This window comes from Chenopodium quinoa, unplaced genomic scaffold, assembly GCF_001683475.1.
Source record: "Chenopodium quinoa cultivar QQ74 unplaced genomic scaffold, ASM168347v1, whole genome shotgun sequence".
Classification (NCBI taxonomy): Eukaryota; Viridiplantae; Streptophyta; class Magnoliopsida; order Caryophyllales; family Amaranthaceae; genus Chenopodium; species Chenopodium quinoa.
In genome coordinates, this window is record NW_018743218.1 from 3994013 (window position 1) to 4014797 (window position 20785).

Below are 20785 nucleotides of genomic sequence, written 5' to 3' on the forward strand. Positions count from 1 at the left end.
AACTAGTCAACAGCTATCTTACCAAGCACACATACTTAATAATTTATTTTTACCACTAATAGCTTGTTGACAACTAACAGCTACACATATAGCTATCAGGTACTACCACAGCTAATAGCTACATCTTGCCGATCTTGTGTTAATTATTTAGGATTAAGATTAAATGTGTTTTTTTGAAGATTATATTATTTATGTCTAATATCATAATCACTATTAATAAAATTAATTTGTAAATTTGTATTACGCACCACTGCCATTGTAAACAAATAAATATTACAAATATAGGATTAGGTTGAGTGATTTACTATATTCATATATAATTAGGCTAGCTCCCGTGACACTCAAAGTAATTCTCAATTTTGTTTTATCAATTTATCACTACATTTAAAATTAAAATAACTTTTTTTGAACTAATTGTGGATTAAATTTGACCAAAAAATTATTTCTTATCTTTCTAATATATATTTATTTAAAAACAATATTTTCAAAAAATACCCCAAGTTTTAAATTATTTACCAAATGCCCTTGTTAATTTCAAAATTTATCAAGCACCCTAAATTTTACTAAAAAAACATTATATATACTTAATGACTAACTAATTAGCTCAGTTAATCATTAGGATCAACTAACCTAATAATCCTACTGTTATAATTAATGTCTCGGTTTACATATCCGAAATCTTATTGATTTAGGTGTCGAGGATAAATTTTCAATTAAGGTTTTGGGAGGTCATTTAATCTGAGGTTAAAATTGACAAAAACAAGTAAATCATGATGGCAAGATTTATTGGGTTTCCGTGCCCGAGATACGTCTTCGCTTACGTGTCTCGATTTGTATGTTGGAAAATTCATTAATTAATATTTTCGGGGATCAATTTATTCTTTAAAAGGTAGATTTTACATATTTTGAGTTCGACTTAAAAAATCGATAGCTCGAAGCTCCTCCAGCTTTAGAAAATTAAGCTTAGGTCGAACTTGATGCTCGCTCAACTTGAACTCGAAGCTCACCGAACCTAAGCAATTGAGCTTGGTTTAAACTCAAAAGCTTTATATAGAAATCGCTCGGAAGCTCGATTAATAAACTCTTGATATGCTATAAATTAACTTATTTTTATCAAGTCTTTTTAATTGATAAATGGAATTCCCTCAAATAAAGCCCCCATGTATGACAATAACCCCCAAGACCCAATTTTTAATAAATAATTTTATGTTGTATTATAAAAAGAACATTTATTAATATAAAAGAAATTTGAGCATGTTCATGAGAAACGAGCCGAGTATAGTTAAGGATAGGTTAAGGCTTGGCTTGTTAAGATCTCGAGATGAACCTGAACTCGAGTTGATTGAATTTTACACTTGGCACTACAACTTATAATAATTTGGGAGAGAAGAGAAGAATTTTACATTGATCTCCAATTTCAGAGTATTCCTAATTTATGTTAGTTTATACCTTTTGTTTAAGTGTTTCAGTGTCAATTGATACGTAACTCCAAATACTAGGGTTTGTTTGGTTCTTAAACTAGAATGGATTGATTTGAAATCTCATATTAGCCTATTAGGGATTAGCTAAGGAGGTATTTATGGATTCTAAATCCCATAATAGTTAGAAGTTGTTTGGTTTATATGCTAGAATGGTTTTTACATTTTCTTAATGAAATAGAATGTGAATCTTAAGGGGTCAGATGGGTATGAGATTTAGAAGATGAGGACATGATGGGGTTGATCTAGAAGACTAGAACTCTACTAGCTTTAGATGCAGTGATGTGTGCGTTACCCATTTCTTAAAAAAATTTACATCATAGACATAATTTAGATATCAAAATCTAACGAGTTAAGAACAAAGATGGTCCAATATGCTGTAATGTTCGAACGAAAACAATGGATAAAAGTAAACCAATCAATTTTATGACAATTATTATCAAGTAGAGTAAGATTTAATTATAACGGAGTAGATATATAGTTAATAGCTATTCAATCAGTATAACCAATAATAATGTTCAATCAATTCATTATTTAATAAATGTAGCATATGGTTATACAAAAGAGAGTATAAAAGAATACACGATATATTGCAAGTAAAAGAATAGAAGATGGGTATTTTTATACATCAAATGAGCGAAACAATTAAATTTTTAGGAATATTTAATTTTTAGGAATTAATTAGGTAATTAGTGATTTGTAGATGAGAAAATTGATAAGTGAAAAATATAATCTTGTTGTTATTAAGGAAATTTTTTATTTAATTGATTGGGGGATTGATTTTAAAATCACTGATTGAAAATTTATAAAATCAAGGAGTATTTGATATCAAAATTTTCTTAATTGTAATAGAAGATAATGGGCTAAAATATTTTTAATATTGTAATATAAGCTTCCCCCCTGGCTTATACATCCTTTGTTATCTTTTAAATGCACTACTTCTTATTACACGATTGTCAATGCGTTATTTCAATCATTAATATCTTTTATTACCAATGTGGAAAAATTAAAAAAAAAATTATATTAATAAACTATAAACCAATCGACGAGTTGAATCTAACAAGCTTTCACATGACGATATTTTTCCTTAACTATGAATTAGAAAAGCTAGTCAAAGTGGTGTATATAAATAGTGTAAAAGTCAAAGTGTTGCATTATAAAAAGAATGGAGAAAATATAATAAAGATTTCCCATACGATTAAAAACCTAACTAAATAATAAAATAGATGCAATGGATTTTAACTCTATTCCAACCTATTTTAAAAGATCCAACTAAACAACTCCTTAAAGAATCAGCTAGTATATAAGTATTTAAATTTGATTCTACACGACTACCTGCAATCTCATACTGCTCTTTTTTTTTTTTTTTTGCTCCACTTGACTTTTCATGGTTTCCAAGACGCGTTTTCAAACGTATATATCTTCATTTTCATACACGTAAAAATTATAAAAACATGATATTAATAAAAATATAAAATGAGACAAATCTAACAAAATCTCACATGATGATTATATTATATCTTATAGATTAATGGTAACTTATATTCAAGGTGTTCAAAATTTGACCCAAATAATAGCTATGTGGCAAAAATAAATGGATGGAGGGAGTAACTAACAAGGAAATCTTAGTACATACCCAGTATGTATGATGGGTATATTAGTCATTTTGTATGAAACTTTAAAAATTCAACAATATATTTTGTTTACTAGAACCATCCATAGTAACATTGAAATCTTAATGGTACATTCACATATCAAATTAGTACCAATGAAATTTACATTTTTCTAGTAGTATAAATAGAGTTTATTTTATTTTATTTTATTTTATTTTATTTATTTTTTTTTTTTTTAACATGATACTCCCTCCTTATTTTATTACTTGCTTTATTTCTCTTAACATAGAGTTGTAGGAGTAATTATAGAAAATATTAATTGGGTTGGTTAAAGAATAAGAAAAATCTGAAATAGCAAAAGTGGATAGGAGAGAGAATATGAAAAATATTAAAATATAATATGCGGGGACTATTAGTGGGTAGGATAAAAGTAAACTATTGTTAAATGTTTTCAAAAAATAAATAAAAATGAGCAAGTAATAAAATACGACCGTAAAAGAAAAGTGGAACAAATATAAAATAGTGAGGAGGTTAACTTCAATGATGTGTTATCTGATGATATCATTATGACTTTAATCATAATATACCTAGTATATGTTTTTAATTCTACACAAACTATACCATTGAAATTTAATTTTTTTTAAAATGACAAAAATACCCCCATGCTATTTGATGCTCATATAGCACGGTATGTACCCAAAAGGCCAGAATCCCTCCTAAGTCCGGTTAAATATTGGCGCATAGCTGCTATTTACATGGCAAGTAAATAGCAGCTATAATACAAAATAGTGATGGCTTTTTTTTTTTTTTTTCCTAGTGGTACAAATATAGTACCACTTTGACCTATAATGACTATAAATAGTACTACTAAAATAACTTATACTCTAATAGTATAAAATACATGTACATTATTAGTACATTAAAAATACCATTGTAAATATAATAGTACGTTAAAAATACCACTGTACCAATAAAAAATCACAAAAATCAAATGAATTTACCAGCTAGCTCTCCTATATACATCATAAACAAATAGCAGCTATGCGCCTAGTAGCGCTCAAAAGTCCCACTCCTAACTAACAGAATAAGTATTGGCGCATAGGCCCTATATATTTCACTTGCAAATAGGATGACATTTTTGTAAATAATGGGAATCTGAGAAAAATCGGTGGTAGAAAATATGACGATAAAATGTACCACTACATGCATAATAATACATAATACTATAATAATACCCAAAAATGTACCACTGTACTATTAATAGAAAGAAAATGTACCACCGAATCTCCGATTGTCCTCCTACATGCATACAAAATACATAGGCCCTATACGCCTATATTCACTCTAACTAACATGGCTGGCTGACAATGCAATTAAACTTCTGTATAAATAAATAAATAAATAAATAAATAAAAGACAATGCATTTAAACTTCTTAAGTAACGGTCCGCAATTAAAAAAGAGTAGTTAGTTGGAGTGGTTGGACATGACGCTAGAGTCTCCCGCCACAATATTCACGTGATTTCGTTTTATCTGACGCAGATAGCAAATTCACTCTTCAACCATTAACAAAAGTAACAATAAAAAATTACTCCTTTTTTTTTTTTGGATTTGCTTATTTGTCGAGATACAATTTTAAGCATTAATATCTTTAATTAAAGGTTAGTAAAAATTATGAAAAAATTAATTTACAAAAGTAGACATTATGACAAATCCAATAACATATTATATGATCATATTTATGTATTATATATTGATAAAAAAATTAAGTCAATGATGACATATGAAGAGTGGAAAATCCTAACTCTAGCTTTTAAAAAACACGGATGGAAAATTCTGTAATACTCCATCCGTGTTTTATTACTTGCTCAATTTCTACATTTTGCACTATTTATTTGTAGACCTGGTAATCCTGACCCAACTTGAATGATCTGACTCGCAACCCGAATCATTGACTCGAAAATGACCCGAACCTGAACTAAGCCGACCCGACATGAACAAGACCCGAAGTGAAGTTGACCCGATTTCCAAAATGACCCAACCCAAAATTGACTCGAAACCCAAAGTTGATCGAACTCGAAGTGACCCGAAACGACACGATCCGAAATAACCCGACCCAATTTGACTCAACTCAAAATAACCCGACCCGAAGTGACCCGATAGGTACTCACGTGTTGTATTTTTGGTGTTTTTTTCAAAGAAACTAGTATTTAAATTTGTGATTTTTTTAATGAGAGAATTGATCAAGTTATGTATGCCTTTAAAAGTGAAAATAGGGGGAAATTTTTTAATAACGAACATATATATGAAAAATAATCCCTTAAATTCGAACTTTCTTAGCAAAAAATTTAGATTGCAACTCTTGAACAACATTGAAAGCTAGTCATGCCTACTGCCATTCGTATTTTTCAAAATATCTGTCAATTCAAAAAAATTATATGCCAATTACATGAAGCAAAACAGGAAATTAAAATTTTGGAAGATCTTGGATTAGAATTTAATTAGCGACTAAACTATTTGACTGAGACGAAATGAGGAAAAAACAAAGATCTACTTTGTTTAATGAAATTTACTGCTGGTAGAATGCCCAAAAAATAAGTGCATTAAAAATCGATTAACAGTATATATACTTAGATTGAGTGGAACGGAAAGATGCAAACTTAAAATTGTAGAAAAAAAACAGCAAAATGATCACACATACAATTTAATATTGCTTTTGACACATAATTATGACTTAAATTATTCAAAAAAAAAAAAAAAAGAAAAAAAAGAAACATACCTTGATGATTGCGAAAATAATTCAACAAATAATATCAATTGAAACCAAAAACTTCACAAGTTGACATAAACCTAGAATGAATAAGCAAATTGAAAATAAGTTAAAAACTATATACAAAATCATGAAATGCATTGTACTTTTTTTTTGCTAATTTAGTTTGTAAAAAAGAAAGTAATTAATATTAGAGTAATGAATTAGTGCTTTAGTTATTAAAAATTGGGGATGAATAAAATTAATGAGGTAGAAAGAAGGGAAGCGTGATTACATTCATAATTAAAATTTAATTTTTTTTTTTGAGAGAACTGAAATTTAATTAGAAAAGAAAGTAAAATGCATTTTGATTTGAACAGTTAACAAAAATGAAAATTTGATTAAAAAAAAAAAAACCTAATGCAACCCTTCATGAAAAAAATTAAATAAAAAACTAATGTAACACTTCATGTATAAATTAACTGAAAACTGAGAAGTGAATAAAACATTGTTTGGGGAAAAACCGAACAAATAGAAAGATAAACATCAAAGTTTTTTTTTTAATTTTTTTTGGTGTTTATAAAAGATTGATTTTTTTTTTTTTTTTTTGGTCTTTATCAAAGATTTTTTACTTAAGCTTTAATTATTATTTTTAAGAAAATAAAAAAATATATATGAAAAATTAAAAAAGGACACGTGGACACTCTAAATTTCCTTGTTTTAAAATAATAGTATAGGTTTACTTTAGTTTCTAATTATTATATAAAAGTTACTACTATTATTGAAATAAGAGAGAATTTTCCCACAATTTTTATAAGTGAATTTATTTTTGGCAATCCGACCCGAACTTGACTTTACTCGAACTGAGCCGATCCGAAATAACCCGACCCGAAATCTAGTCTTGAAAATTGACTCGACTTAAATTGACCCAACCCGAACTGACACGACCCGAACTAACGCGACTCAAACTTGACTTGACTCGAACTCAACCCGAATTATTACCTGAATTGACCTGACATGACACAAACCCAACCTGAATATTTGCTGACCCGAAAGCGACCCGACCCGACCTGAAATGACATGACTCGAACAACCTGTTTGCCAGGTCTACACATTTAATCATTTCGCTTACTTTGACTAATATTTTTCGTTTATACATAAGAAAAAAAAATATAGTCTTGTACGTACTTGTTAAAACCGTCTCAATAAATAGATTATTAATTTTCAATTATTAGGTATTATACTTATTGATAATTAAAGACATTATTGATCAAAAATTTGCATCAATAAATAGATTATTAATTTTCAATTATTAGGATTTATAGTTATTGATAATTAAAGACATTATTGATCAAAAATTTGCATCGACACACGTGTCCAAAAGAAATGGAACAAATAATAAATTACGGAGAGAGTAGTTAGGTTAATACTACCAAGAAAAGCTTAGTGGAGTTGATGAAGAACTCACCTTGTAACTTTTGAGGTTACGAGTTCTAGCCCCACCAACTACATTTGCTTGGGAGTAGGGGGATCCCCTTACCTCCCCTCCACTCTCAAGCGTGACCTGTGGAGCTGGAGTGACTTAACATATAGGAGGTGCCGGTTCAGTAGGGTCGTATATCTTACCTTAAAAAAATACTTAGTTTATTTAATATTGTATTTGTCTTAACATCATATGAAGTATATGGGTTGTGATTAGGGCTGGAAAATGGATCAGGCCGGGTCGGGTTCGTGTTCGGGTCACCTAAATTTCGGGTCAGCTACCCCCAACCCAAACCTGATCCATTTAATTTTTCGGGTTGAAAACCCTAACCTGAACCTGATATTTTCAGGTTCGGGTCAACCCGAAATTGACCTTATTTGACCTGATTTTTTATTTGGGTTAAAATCAGGTTTCTTTGACCTGAAATTAACCCGACCCAAACCTGATATATTCAGGTTTGGGTTAACCCAAAATTGACCTGAATAACTTTTTTTTCATTTCAAATACAAGTTGTTCAGGTTAAGCATTTTTATTCAAACCAAAATTAAATAGCTTAGTCTAACAAAGTAACAATCCTACTTAACGATAATAAACCAATAAAAATTGTAATTCACTAATTACAAACCAAAGATAAAGTTTTAATAACACAAATTACAGTTTTCAAAAAATAATAGAAGATGCAATAAGATTTTCATTTGTATTAAGATCGGGCGATGTTGGGACTGTCAATTTGTCATGGCTGTCATCCTTGTTCACCACCTCAAGCTTCAAAATTGATCCACAACATTTCGAATTGAACATGGGTGGGCTACTTCTTGCTGCCAAACCTATAAAGAAAAACAACACTAACATAATTAAAACATGCAATTCTAAATCAGACTATATTATCTAGATCTAACTAGTAAGATCTAAATTAAAACATGCATGCTCATGATAAACAAAAGTAAACAACAAATATTAGCAAGAATCACCATAACATAGACAACATTTAACAATAAAAATTAGCATTAACAATAAAAAATTAGCAAAAACAACCGTATAATAACATAATCAACAACATTTAACATCAGAATTTAGTAATAACACTCGAAAATTAGCATGTAAAAAACTAAAATAAACGGAAGCAAGTAAATATAAAATTAACAACAGAAGAATTAGAAAATAAACAAAACTAGCATATAAAAAACACGAAAAAAAAAACAGAAAATAAATTAAGAAGCAAGATACCTTTTGTTTCGGGGTTTTCTGATGTCCTGCGGGAGAGTTACAATTCCGAGACTGGAACCGGACGCCTGTACCTGCAAAACAAACGAATGCTCCGGACGATTGGAGATCCGCCTCCGACGATCAAGTTAGTACTTGATTAAGGAGTAATTAATGCGGAAAATAAAAGTGATTGGGTCTCTCTAGGTGAGAGTGTTAAATGTGCGTAATCCCCTTTAATGAGGATTAATGGAGGTATTTATAACCTTAGGAAACGTGCCAATCCTAGGTTTAGGTTAGCCTAGGGCTGATTGGGCTTCCCTTGAAAGTTGGGCCTAGGTGGCCGGTTTTTCCATTAGGCATGGAGGATGCCACGTGTCATGACATAATAGGTCCAGGGTGGACAAATAGGCGTGTGTCACGTGGCAAACCCTGACAGTTCCAACTAGAGGACACTTGGCAGGACCTGATTGGCCCACGTGGCGCATTCCGATTGGTGGGAGCAAAATCCCCTAATCATTTTCCCCTCACAGGTGGCACGTGACTGGTCACGTGTTACCTGTGAGAGGTGTCGCACCGTGACAGGCGACGGCCTGCTACAGGTGTCACTCGGCGAAAGGCCGAGATATTCTCCCGCCCAAATTTTGAATTTTGGAAGTGACTCTTCGCCTTCTCACTTTGCCTATATAAGGGTGTGTTGACTTCAGTCATTTTCACACTTGAGAACTTTTTAGAGAGAACATTCGGACCCCTGAACTTGCTCTGACATTTCGGACTCTTTCTGCCTACCGCCTGCTTTGACAAGCCGACTACACAGGATTTCCAAAACTCCGTCAACTTCACTCGTTCAGGTAACCGTCGGTTCTCTTACTCTTAATTTTTTCTTTATTTTATTCTTTTTTGGAATGGCACCACGGAAGCACACGACACGACCTAGGTTAGTGATCAGCCGGTCATCGGGGACGGCTGAATCTAGGACTAGGAGTGCCGCCTGCCCTTTTCCGGACCCATCTTTGCCCTTTATACAAAGTCCGACTATCCCTGTGTCTATGCAGAACATGATGGCCAAAACAAAAAGGACTGCTAGGATCTCGAACTCAGACGGCTCCTCCCACAGGGTGCCGATTAGTGAAACATCTGACCAGGCGCCAGATGTGGAAGTGAACCAAGCGGCTTGAAAGTCGACAGTTCTGAGGGAGGAGTCAAAGTGACCCCTTCCAATTTTACAGTTGACAAGTCTACATTCTCTCCTGCTCCTTTTGAAGGAGAGAAGGCGGGCCCCTCTGGGAGAGGGGAGGAGTCGTCCTCTTCGGACTCGTCAGAGGACGAATCCGAGTCTAGCTCTTCTGGTCATGCTTCTCTGGACACAGAAGAGAAAAACAGTCGCCTACAAGAGGCGAGGCTTTCTCACGCAGTTGAGAAGGGGGACAATTGGGCGGAGCCATCCGCCTCTTACCGAGAGCAAAATACCCCCTACTACTGCACTGTCCCACGGGGCCGGATCACGACCATGGAAGAGAGAGTGGGGAGCTTTATCGCGAACCACACAATGGGCCCCGACTTTTTAGTTTTCGTGCCGGATCCAGAAGACACAGTCGTCTGACCGGCTGGTACTAGTTATGATGGCGCCTGCTTTGGCTGCTACGAGGCGGCCATCAGGGCTGGGCTGCGCTTCCCACTACATCCGGCTGTTCAGCAGATCTTGGATGGGTATGAGTTGGGGTTATGGCAGTTAGCCCCAAACTCCTGGGTCAACGTACTCGGCTATGTGGCCGGGTGCGAACTGCACGGGGTGGAGCCAAACTTCAAGGCTTTCGCCCACATGAACTACCTCAGCCGGACCCCTAAGGCAGGCGGTACCGGCTGGTATCAATTTACGAGCGACAGAGGCTACCTCATGACAAGAGGTAAAGCAAACAAGTGGAAGGATTGGCGAAGCACCTTCCTTATCATTGAAAGTTCAGACACAGAGCTGAACAAGCGCTTCAACAGGTGGAACAGGAATCCGCCTCTTCTTGCAGGCAGCCGCAGCATGCCGCCTGTTCCCCCCAAAGCCAAGAAAGAGATCCTGGACAAAGGACTCTTTAAAGTAGAGTCGAGGGTCGACTCTACTACAGGGGTACGAGAGCAAGTACCCCTACACTGCGTCCCGAGCTTCAAATGGATCTATGACGAGTACTTTTTGGCCGCCTGTGGCCTCAGCAGTCGGTGCTCAAGAGGTAGCCGGCCTGTCGAATACTCTGTTTTTCCATGAATTACTGTTATGACTTTTCATTAACTTTGCTATTTGTTCTTGCAGCGGACGCCATGAGCAAAATTACCGCCTCCAAGACTGCGGCGGCCATGTTGCGAGCCTCCATCATGCAACAATCCTCAACCGACTCCCCGAACAAGGGGGCGCCCTTGGTGAGCTATGAACCTTTCACTCTCTTTTTGGAGTTGGATTCACGCATATACTGACCGAGTGTTTTTTTTTTTTTTTTTTTTTTTTTTTTTTTTTTTTTTTTTTTAGACGGGCACTCCAAGAGCCTCTTCTTCCCAACAGCCGGACTCCAAGACCCGGAGGACGACTGTTGCGAGCTCTCCTGGTACTGCCAGGAAACATGCGGCGGCTGAGAAACAGCCTTCCACTCCTTCTAAAACTCCAATCGGGCCGCCTAGAAGTATGAAGCTGTCCTTATGAATTTAGACTTGCTCCCTTCTTTACTAGGTCTAACTTGTTTGTTTATGCTTGATGCAGCTGGCCCTCAGGAGCCAGACTTGGTCGAGGTGGCTAAGTCTATGATCAAAGCCGGCTGAGAGGGAGGCGGTGAGGGGTGTCGGCACCCTTGACCTAGACGGGATTGCAGGGGTCCTTGCTGAGGTATACTTAGCATATTTTTGGTTATTTAAATTCCAGGACGCCTGTTTTTTGTTTGAAAACTAACGCCTGTTCCCTTTTACTTAGGCCCTACTCCGAGTGAACGGCCTTCGCAAGCCGCTTGACAGGAAGAACAAAGAGGTAAAGGCTGCAAAAGCTATGGCCGCCTCTGACTGTGATAAGGCAATGTTTCAAATTGCCCAAAATGAGGTTCTGACAATTGATATTCTTTATTATCATGCGCAGGCTACTTCTGCTATCCGGGCTCAGTTAGAGGCGGCCTAGAAGAAAAATAATGAGCTGGAGGCGACCGTCAACAATCTCAAGGCCGAGCTGAGACCTCTTCGCCAAAAAATGTCCTCATACGACACCTTGGAGAAATCCTTGGCACACGTTACGGAACGCCTGGTGACCCAGGAGAAGAGTCTTACTCAGGAGCTCTCGGCAAAGGCCGAGCAAGAAAAGAAGGAGCTGGTCCGAGAGATGATGGAAGACTCTACTCAGATCCAACGCCTAACCTGGGGCCGCCTCTTCCCCAATGCCGACTTTTCCTCATGGGAAAAAACGTACCGCCAGTGTTCTGATAGATATAATCAAGAGATCCTGGCGGCTGCTGAGGACAAGGCGTTGGAGCAGGAGGAGCCGGTAGTGGCGCTTGTGCCGCTTGGGGTGGATGCATCGAAGAAGGATGCAGCTGAAGCCGAGTCCAGCAAAAAGAGTGCTGACCAGGCGGCAGCTGCTATTATTGAAGATCTGCCCCCTTCTTAAGCTTTATGTCTTCTTTTTACGGCTTGCGTGCCGTTTGTTTCTATTTACCCGGCCAGGGGGCCGGGGTTCTGAATATTTTGCCGGTCTTAATGACCGGCTTCTTTTTGTATCTTTTACCCGACCAAGGGGCCGGGGGTATGAATGTTTATGCCAGTCCTTCGAATTTGTTTCGTTTTGAATTTGTTAAGTATCGAAACTCTGATATCCAATTGCATACTTATACCGACTTTTTTGCATGGCCGATAGTTGCGGACATGTACGAGGTAGTTAGTCACGCCACCTATGCCCCTGGATGACTGGTTGTCTGTTTCCAGGCTAAGCGATCAGTCGGCCACTTTAAAGACTGGATCCCCTTCAACCAAGTAGGAAGGTGATTTCCTACCTGCCTTTTTTTTTAAGGCTAGAGACTCTAGTCGGTCCAGGTCGACTGTTCCCCGCCACATTTAATCTAGTGTGAACAGGCGCTGTATGAACACCTTTTTAGTCTCATACTAAATTTTTAAGGAGTGACCAAGTAAACATGATTGTTACCTAGTCGCCGAGTGACTGAGTAGTAGAGGTTTCAAGCGGTGGGTACCGGTTGTTCCCCTTTATTTGCCAATGTTTGTTGGCTATTAACTCATAAGATACCGACTGTTCTTATCCCAAGTAGTTCAGTCAGTTGGTTGACACGGATGGTTACTGCGAACACTTGTTTGACCTGATTAGTCAGTTAAGTGAGAGGTATCCTTGTCCGGGAAACGGCTACGTGGTTGTCTTGGTTAGACAGTCGTATAGGTGCCGTTTAATGATTTTATAGAATAATGTTCCACCCAAAAGGGAGCTGCTCTCTACGACGAATTTCATCCGGATGGATGCCGTCGGACGCCTGCTATAATGTTGGGACAGGTCGAATTGAACTTATATTTGGATCAGTTGGCTTGGCGCCTGGTCTGATCATTTTAGCCATGATCCGTTGATAGTTCTTGGTGAACTGTGTTATGGGAGAGTAGCCGGTTGTGTGGAACAAGCGGCGTGCCCCTCTTAAGTAAGAATAAAAATTAAACATGGAGAGTAGCCGACTGTTTGTCAGTAGGCATGCCCCTCTTAGGTAAAAATGAAAATTAAACATGGAGAGTAGCCAACTGTTTGTCAGTAGGCATGTACCTCTTAGTACAAAATTGAATGAAACATCAAACTTTTATTAAGTAGCCCTCGACTATTTACATCATTCAAAAGAAATATTTCTTAAGATTATCTACATTCCAGGTTCGAGGCAACGGTTGGCCGTCTGGTGTTTCCAGACGGTAGGTACCGTCCCTGACCTCTTCATAGATTCGGTAGGGTCCTTCCCAGTTGGGGGTTAATTTGCCAGACTCATTAGCCCTACCAACTACTTCCATTTTTCTATGTACAAAGTCCCCCACTTTGAGTGGACGCCTGTGTACTTTTTTGTTGTATGATCTAGTCATTCTCAGGTGGTAAATTTCATGGCGCAAGACAGCATTGCCCCTCCTTTCTGGGAGTGAGTCTAATGCCAGGCGCATGGCTTCCCAGTTTGCCTCTTCGTCATATAGCATTACTCGAAGAGTCGGCTCGTAGTGTTCAATTGGAAGAACAGCTTCCGCACCATAAGTTAGGAGGAATGGATTTTCTCCAGTCGCCCCTTTTTTAGTCGTCCTAATGGCCCAGAGAACATGTGGTAATTCATCCGCCCATAGGCCGCCTGCTCGTTCAATCTTTTTCTTGAGACCGTCTGAGATGATTTTATTAAAGGCTTCTACCTGGCCGTTTGCTTGTGAATGGCCGACTGATGCAAAGTGGTGTGCAATTCCTTGGTCACCCAACCAGCTTTTGAGAACAGGCGTCTCAAATTGGGGACCATTATCAAAAACCATATACATGGGAACCCCGAACCAAGTGATGACGTTTTTCCAGATGAATGAAATTACATCCTTCGTCTTGATTCCCTTTACAGCCTCCGCCTCCACCCATTTAGTGAAGTAGTCGACTGCAACAAGTATGTACCTCCTTCCGCCTGTAGCAGGCGTATAGGGACCCAAAATATCCATGCCCCACTTAGCAAACGGTAGTGGGCTATGAATGGTAGTGAGGTCAGTAGCCGGACGGTGAATTAGTTTGCCAAACCTTTGGCACTTGTCACATTTTTTCACCATCTCCATTGCATCTGCTTCTAAAGTAGGCCAAAAGTAGCCCTGCCGCCTTGTCCGTTGAGCAAGCGACCTACCGCCTATATGGGAAGCGCAGTAACCAGAGTGAAGATCGTCTAGTATCTCTCGTCCTTTTTCTGGAGTAACACACTTTAAGTAGGGTTGAAGGTACCCTCTTTTGTGAAGTTCTCCCCTTATCATTTCAAAACTGGCTGCCCGTTTTTTCAGCGCAGCCGCCTGGTGATGATCATCCGGCAGGGTACCGTCTGTCAGATATGCCCTGATTGGATCCATCCAGGTTGAGCTTCTGTCTAGGATTCCAATAGGATCTTCCTCGATGCTTCTCTTCTCCATTACTTCCCAAAAAACAGTTCGAGGAGTATCACAAGAGGCGGATGATGCTAATTTTGAAAGTGCATCCGCTGGTTGTTTTCTGATCTCGGCACTTGAGTTAGATGAAAATCTTCAAGGGATCCAACTGCTTGTCGTACCGCCTGTAAATACTTGATCATGGCCGGATGGGTTGCTTCGTATTCGCCATTATACTGACTCACTATCAATTGTGAATCGGAACAGGCGTCTATCTTTCGCGCCCCTGCCGCCTTGCACATGCGGATTCCGGCTAGTAAAGTTTCATATTCTGCCTCATTGTTTGAGGCCTGAAAACTGAAGCGTAGAGCATACTCGTACCTGTCGCCCTCTGGCGACTGACATATGACGCCTGCTCCACAACCATTTGAAGTAGAGCTTCCGTCCACATATACCTTCCAGACTTGGTCTGGATCTCGAGAATCAGGCGGACGATTCATCTCAACAATAAAGTCAGCAAAGGCTTGCCCCTTCACTGCTTTTCTAGGCTCGAAAGTAACTTCAAGGCTCTGTATTTCTATGGCCCATTTGATCATCCGGCCTGACGACTCCATGGTGGTCAGTGGCCGCTTGATAGGTTGATCTGTATACACGACGACTGCATGTGCCAAAAAGTAGGGCTTCAATTTTTTAACAGCCATGAAGAGTGCAAGACCAAATTTTTCCGCTAAGGGATACCTCAACTCGGCATTTTTCAGTACATGACTGACAAAGTAGACCGGTAGCTGACAGCCGTCTCTTTCAGCAAGAAGTACAGCGCTTAACGCATGATCAGAGACGGCCAGATACATGTAGAGTACTTCTTTGGGCAAAGGGCTGACCAGCCTCGGCAAGGAATGCAAGTGAACTTTCAATTTCTGGAAGGCCGCCTCAGCATCCGGCCCCCATTCAAACCTTGCCTTCTTCTTAATGGCCTGGAAGAAGTATAAGCATTTGTCGCCTGATCGGCTTAGAAATCTTCCCAAGGCCGCCAGACAACCTGTTAACTTCTGAACCTCTCGGACGGTACGAGGCGACTGCATGTCGATGACCGCCTGCACCTTCTCAGGGTTCGCCTCTATTCCTCTCTGATTGATAAGGAATCCGAGAAATTTCCCAGACTCAACTCCAAATACACATTTCTTGGGATTGAGCATGACATGGTGCCGCCTGAGTGTGGCGAAAGTTTCTCGGAGGTCCGACAGATGATCTATCTGAAACTTAGACTTGACAATCATATCATCAATGTATGCCTCGACGTTTCTCCCAATCTGATCAAAGAACACAGTGTTTATCATTCGCTGGAAGGTGGCCGGGGCATTCTTAAGACCAAACGGCATGACCGTGTAACAGTATAACCCTTGATCAGTGACGAAGGCCGTCTTCTCCTGATCTTTCTTCCAAAAAGGAATTTGATGGAAACCAGAGTAGGCGTCCATAAAACTCATCAAAGCATGGCCGGCTGTTGAGTCGACCAGGTTATCAATTTTAGGCAGAGGATAACTGTCTTTGGGGCACACCTTGTTTAGGTCTTTGTATTCTACACACATTCGCCAGGTGCCATTCGGCTTTTTAATAAGCACCACATTTGCAACCCAGTCTGGGAAGTAACATTGCCGAATGAACCCTGCATCAAGTAATTTTTTAACTTCGGCGGCTGCCGCCTGACTTCTTTCTTCGCCATGGTTCCGCTTTTTCTGCCTTACCGGCTTCTTTTTCGGATCCACAGCCAGTTTATGTACCGCCAGGCCAGGACTAATGCCTGGCATTTCGTGGACTTCGAATGCAAAGATGTCCTTGTATTCTTTCAATAGTTTGTGAAAGTCGTCACCCAGGACTCCAGAGCAGTCGTCCCAACTTTGACTATTCGCTCAGGGCGTGAGTCGTCTAAGATCAGGTCCGTATGCTCACCAGCCGGCTGAGGGCGGAATTCATCCGACCGCACCTCTGCCAATGATTGCTATTTTCTGTCTTTTCTTGCGGCCCCCGCCTGGGCTGCCTTTCTCTTCTTTCCGCCTGCTTCTTGAACAGGCGCACTCTCCTTGACATTGTCAAGGTCTGTTTTTCCCCCACTTGACCCAGCTGCCATAACAGTGGGCTTGATATCCGAGAGATAGCACTCTCGGGCCATCCTCTGATCTCCCCTTAGGGACCCGACTGTTCCATTATCCCTCTCAAACTTGAGCAACATAAGAGATGGGATTATAACAGCCTTGGAATTATTCAGGGTTGGTCGTCCCAGAATCATGTTGTAGGCCGAGAGTTCTTCTACTACCATGAACCGGACTACCATGTGTCGTCCTTCCCCTTTTTCACCCAGGCGGATGGGTAAATCCACTAGTCCCACTGGGTGGACGACTCCTCCTCCAAACCCTACTAAAGGGTGGGATGCCGGATGTATGCAATCAGTCTGATATTTTAGTTTTGATAGACATTTGCTACTGATAAGATCTGAGGAGCTTCCGGTATCTATAAGGATTCGACCAACTCTCTGGTTGGCCACTTTACATTCAATAACGATAGGGTCGTCATGCGGCCCCCTTACCCCTCCTAGATCTTCTTTAGTGATGACAACCTCAGGAAATGAATATTTGGAGGGCCGTTCTTGGTGAACGGAATTTACGTCTAGCCGCCTGATATTGTCTTTGTTGCCCCTAATAGTGGGGCCGCCTCCTGAGAAGCCGCCTGTAATGGTGTAGACGAATGCATCATCTGTATCATAGCTGTCGGCCTGTTGACTCTTTTTGGCCGACTGCTTTTTCGAGGAAGTGTTCCCCGCAGATTTCTTGACATAAGAGTCAAGATCGCCTTGCTCAGCCAGGCGGTCCAGATACCGCATGAGACTGATGCATTCGTTGGTGTGATGACCAACATCTTCATGATAATCACAGAATTTTTCTTGGTTCCGGTTGCTTGCAGAACCCTTCATGGGGGCCGGCTTCTCAATTGAGATCCGTCCCTTGATTTCCTTTAGGATAGCTTGGCTATCCTTGTTAAACGCATACTTTGGGGAGTATGGTTTGAATTCTTTCCTCTTCTTTTGGGCCGGCTGTTTAGAGGAATCAGTCGCCTAGACCTCTTTTCTCTTCTTCTCATCTTTATTCGACGACTGTTTCTGTCGTCCTTCTTTTTTGTCGAACCTTTTCCCGTCCGACTGTTTTCCTGTACTACAAAGATCAGTCGCCTGTATATAGGCTTCCGCTTCAACCAAGGCCTCTTGAAGAGTCGCCACCCTCTTTCGGACCAAATCAAATTTGAATGTCGATCCGTCTTTGAGGCCTCTGAAAAAGTCAGTATAGGCTACCTCATCCGGTAACCCTTGAATCTGTATTCTCATCAGGTTAAACCGCCTGATGTAAGAACGAAGCCCCTCCTTCTCGCCCTGATGAATCGTTCCTAAATCAAGGGTCGTCTTCTTCACAGGTATGTTCATGGCAAAGTTGGAGGTGAATAAGTAAGCAAGCGTCCTGAAGTTATTCACACAACCAGTCGGCAGGTTGCCGAACCATTGTTGTGCGATTCCTTTGAGAGTCGCTGGAAAACACTTGCACCAAGTGGGATCATCCAACCCTTGAAGGTACATCAGGTTGGTGAATGCCATCAAATGGTCTTCTGGGTTAGTAGTGCCGTCATAAGCGCCTACTAATACATTTTTCACTTTGGTCGGCTGAGCGGCTTCAACAATTTCCTTGGAGAAGGCCGACGGCTGTTCCCCAAGTCTAAGCAACCGTAGGTGCCAGTCCATAGGTTGGACTTTTTTGCTGCATGCCCACCAAACAGAGGTGGCTGCAAAAAATATTGTTGTTGTGGTACAAATGGTAAGTTTGGTACCGCCTGGTCACTATGAAAGCCGGACTGACGGGAAGTACCGCCTGACTGACTCTCATGATGCGACTGAGTATGCCTCATCGAGGTATTGCGTAGACTGTCTTGGAAGTCTGAAGTAGAGGCCGACTCTGACAATCGGTCATTCTTTTTCTGCTCTAGCAATAGCCGAGCATCTGTGTATGTTTTATTCGACCCGTCCGCCTGAATATGACGAACAGGTTTCCTCTTTCCTGGAGTAGGAAAACGGTACTTTGTGAAATCAAGGACAGGCGGCTCCCACTTCCTAGAATTAGGATGAGGGGTCGCCTCTCGCCCTTGAACAGGCTTCCTCCTCCCTGAAGAGGAAGGTTTCTTAGCCGATTGCTCCTTGGCCAGAGCAGGTGGCTTCTTGTTGAGCAACTCTTGAATCTCTCCCTTAAAGCCCCTCATGAAGGTCATGAGTTCGTTTCTTGTAATGGGAGCAGACCCATCGCCGGCTGCTGCTGAACAGGCGGTGCGCCGGCTGGATCACTGAGTCCAGTTTGAAGATGTTCCCGTTCCCTCCTTTCGGTATGACGGGTGCGTCGGGCCCTTAGGGTCCCGTCTGAAGCTGTGTGAGCTTCAACTTCAAATTCTTCCTCAGTATCATGGTCCGACTGAACTTGAGGGTCGTCTAGGGGACGCCTCTCTTCAGGAGTCGGTACAGACGTGGATGCCATCTCAAAAGTACTCTCCCCACAGACGGCGCCAAAATTTTTCGGGGTTTTCTGATGTCCTGCGGGAGAGTTACAATTCCGAGACTGGAACCGGACGCCTGTACCTGCAAAACAAACGGATGCTCCGGACGATTGGAGATCCGCCTCCGACGGTCAAGTTAGTACTTGATTAAGGAGTAATTAATGCGGAAAATAAAAGTGATTGGGTCTCTCTAGGTGAGAGTGTTAAATGTGCGTAATCCCCTTTGATGAGGATTAATGGAGGTATTTATAACCTTGGGAAATGTGCCAATCCTAGGTTTAGGTTAACCTAGGGCTGATTGGGCTTCCCTTGGAAGTTGGGCCTAGGTGGCCGGTTTTTCCATTAGGCATGGAGGATTCCACGTGTCATTACATAATAGGTCCAGGGTGGACAAATAGGCGTGTGCCACGTGGCAAACCCTGACAGTTCCAACTGGAGGACACTTGGCAAGACCTGATTGGCCCACGTGGCGTATTCCGATTGGTGGGAGCAAAATCCCCGAATCACCTTTGATGAAGGAGAGGAATTCGTGGAGGAGTGAAGGATTCAAGCCGTCAAGGAAATGACAATGGTAAAGTTGGGCTTAACGGAACTACCTCTGTCGAATTCAACAATGAGTTTTTGAGGAGAGAGAAAATTAAAGAGAGAGAATTGAGGGGAAAAACGGCTGAAGATCAATGAGGGGAAATGAGTTCATTTAGGGTATTGAATTTATATATGGAAGCCTCTTTGTGAATTTGGGCTGGGCTTAATAAGCTTTTTACGTTTTTTTTCTTTTTCTTACTTAAATTAGTTCGGGTTATCAGGTCGGGTTCGGGTTGACCCGACCTGATTTTGACCTGAAATTTATTTCGGGTTAAGTGGGTCGTTTTCGGGTTGAGATTTTCAACCTTAAGCTAACCCATTTAATTTCAGGTTCGGGTTCGTGTCGACCCATTTAAGTTTTCGGGTCGGAAACCTCAACCCTAACCCGCTTTTTTCGGATCGGGTTCGGGTCGGGTTTTCGGGTCGGGTCAGTTTTTGCCAGCCCTAGTTGTGATCAAAATGCTCCATACTCCCTTTGATTTTTATTCACTAATATTCTAAAATTACTCATTCTATATTTAAACACGTGTGATGCACAATTTTAATTATTATGATTTACGGATCATCGTGATTTTTTTTTTAATCACATTAGTTAATTACCTACAAAATCAATTTTCATGAATTCTTAAAGCTATAGCTAGCTTTTTTTTCTTCTTTTTTTTAATAATTTGATTAATTTTAATTTACAATCTCATTTCATTGTATAATAAATTCAAAGTTGTAAATTATTTTTTTACTTAGATTTATTGATAAACAATTATTTTTATAATTTGACAAATTTAAACTTTCATTCGAAATTTGAATATTTCTTTTTTTAAACAGGCAATTAAATATTTTAATTCTAAATTAAATTGTAATCCATTTATTTAATACCCCCTCCGTTTTTTTAAGTGCCCCATTGAATTATGCGCGGAGTTTTAGGCATAAGAATAGAGTCGTACTCCCTCTGTTTCGTAATAATCATAACACTTTGCTTTTATGTTTGTTTTATAATAATTGCAACA

The 20785-nt window shown here is 39.8% G+C and overlaps 1 long non-coding RNA gene across 1 annotated transcript; it reads right to left on the reverse strand.

Annotated features, from left to right (window-relative positions):
• Positions 1–7875: 7875 nt before the first annotated feature.
• On the reverse strand, positions 7876–20291 carry LOC110734707. The gene is made up of 2 exons (XR_002513883.1): positions 19704–20291; positions 7876–8149 (listed from the first exon to the last, which is right to left on the reverse strand). It is a non-coding gene; the product is annotated as an uncharacterized LOC110734707 (long non-coding RNA).
• Positions 20292–20785: the final 494 nt, after the last annotated feature.